Source organism: Ictidomys tridecemlineatus, chromosome 11 (genome assembly GCF_052094955.1).
Source record: "Ictidomys tridecemlineatus isolate mIctTri1 chromosome 11, mIctTri1.hap1, whole genome shotgun sequence".
Classification (NCBI taxonomy): domain Eukaryota; kingdom Metazoa; phylum Chordata; class Mammalia; order Rodentia; family Sciuridae; genus Ictidomys; species Ictidomys tridecemlineatus.
Window position 1 is genome coordinate 132,084,749 of NC_135487.1, and position 2,373 is coordinate 132,087,121.

The following is a 2,373-nucleotide window of genomic DNA, read 5'->3' on the forward strand; positions in this document are numbered from 1 at the left end:
GGGGCGGCTGCAGAGCCGCAGGGGATCCAAACTCTGCGCAGAAGACGGTGCCCGTCGGCGGGCGAAAGCAGGAGGGTTAGAAGGGCGTCCCCTTCGCCCCGCTCAGGGGCCACCCTGAATTTCCCCAGATGCTGAGAGCCATTGCCAATAGTAATGACGCATCGAACTCTGACCGGGACCACCAGGCACGAGGGGCGGTGTCCGCCGGCCGCGGCCACGCGCAGAACCCGCGGAGCGAGTGGGTCTGGGCTCCGCGCCTCCCGCGGGTCCTAAGCGCACGGTCCGGTGGCACTGCCATCGGGTGTTCCCTTCCGGATCCCCTTCTGCACGGAGAAGGGGCCCAGTGATCTGTCCAAAGTGACCTGTCCAAGTGCAGGAAGTGAATCCGTGCGCACGACCCTCCAGATGCGAGGAAAACGGGTGGCACGGGTTTGCAGAGCACAGACGTGAGGGAGCGGAGGACAGGGAAACCGACCCTGCATAGTCAGCCTGTGCCTGCAGAGATCCCTTCCTGTGTGGCAATGGGGAAGTGACCCTGAGGTCGTGGCCTTTGTGGTCTTTCCTGACCAGGATTGCTGGAGACCAGCGGAGGGAAGGCGAAAGGAAGGCTCTCAGGCGCTAAGAAAAGGCGTGCATTGGCCGGGAATCGAACCCGGGTCTCCCGCGTGGGAGGCGAGAATTCTACCACTGAACCACCAATGCTCCACGTGGCATTGACGTTTTGGGCCATCTGGTTAAAGTTTGGAGACGCGATTCTCAACCTTACAATGGACGTGCTTCTCCCTTTGAATGAAGCGATCCCCCCTCCCCCCCCGAATAAAACTTTAAAAGGGGCTCCCTGGACTTTCGAGGATGCAGGAAATTTTGTATCACTTCATCTAAGAGATGGTTACTTCTTGTCCAAAGTCCTGTGCTCTCGCACTGAAGATCCCTGCGCTTTAGCCTGTTACACTGGGGTCATTTGCTGTTCGCAAAATGAATGCTGAAAATGGCTGGCGCTGGGCTCGGTGGTAGAGCGGTGCCCGGCACGTGTGAGGCGCTGGGTCCGGGCCGCAGCACCACACACAGATCAGTAAGGTGTCAGTGGACATGGGCCAGAGTTGACCTAAACTATCCAGGCAGCCTTGAATCTCTCTTCTCACTTCTCATTTGGTTTCAGAAAGGCCCCGCTGAGGTGGCAAACCCCAACAGAACAAGCTGGTTGGCACCTTGGGACGATCCAGGGGCAGCGCCTCACTTTTTGAGGCTTGCGCTTTGGGGAGGACTGGCCCTGTCACCTCTCGGGCAGGGAAAGGACCGCTGCAACCTGTCCTCTAGGCCGAGGCGGGATACGCACGGTAGGCTTTCCTTTCCCAGGCCGCAGAGGACTCTGGAGCAGGCAAGTGTCGCACTGGCGCTGCAGGTAAGTGGCCCAGCGCCGCGGAGGTCAGAGTGGATGGAAAGAAAAGGGAGGCCACGTCCGCGGAGGGCCCTGCGCGCTGGGATGCCGGCCGAGGTTGCTGCGGACCCCGCGGAGCGCCGGCCTCGGTGCGCTACGGCGGACCGCGCGAGGCGGCTGCTCCTCCGCGTCCTGTCCCCGCCGAGGAGCTGGAGTGTGCGGCAGCTCTGCGGGGCGGCCGCAGGTCGTCGCCTTTGCCGCCCGTTCTCGCCTCTGCTCTCCCCTTTCTCCTCACTCGGCTGCGGTGGGAACCGATTCCCGTCTCCGGACGTCGGACCTAGGCCACGCGCACCTCGGCCCAGCTCCCGTCCCCGGGTGCAGCGCCACGCCGCCGCTCCCGCTGGCCGCCGCCTCCTGAGGCCACCCGCTCCCGGCGCGGCCACTCACCCACCCCAGCCCCGGGAGCTCCGGCTGGGACCGCGCAGGCCGCGCGAAGGGCTTCCCGCCTCCCGGGGTTACCGGGAAACCGCCGCCAGGGCGCCTTCTAAAAAGAACCTCGCCTTTGCTGAACTCTGGGAAGTCCGCCCTCGGGGTTCTTCGTGGACTCCAACTTGACGACGTCCCTGGCTTAATCCGGCAAGTCCTAAGGGAGCGCCCGAAGACGGCCGCGTCCGGGAGTCGGCGAGGGGACCCAGGACCAGGTCCTCGACCGCTGCCATCGTGGAGCCCCACTGATGCACACAGAAATCCGAAATGCAGGGGCGAGCGGCCGGTCGTGTGGGCACAGGACGTTCCCAGGGTGATCGTGGCGCAAAGAACAGAGAAGGCCACCACTAGGACCCACCCGGCGTCTCCCGGGGCTGCGACTTCTGAGACGGGGTGACTTAGCGACGGGCCAAGGCCGTTCCGCCGCCCTTCTAGCTCGGAACCCCGCGGTCGCCAAGTCTCCTAGGCGACAAACACAGCGATTCACGCTTTGAATCCCTGGATGCTTT

At 63.7% G+C, this 2,373-nt stretch overlaps 1 non-coding gene across 1 annotated transcript; it reads right to left on the bottom strand.

Annotated features, from left to right (window-relative positions):
• Positions 1–631: 631 nt before the first annotated feature.
• Trnag-ccc (transfer RNA glycine (anticodon CCC)) lies at positions 632–702 on the bottom strand. The gene has a single exon. It is a non-coding gene; the product is annotated as a tRNA-Gly (tRNA).
• Positions 703–2,373: the final 1,671 nt, after the last annotated feature.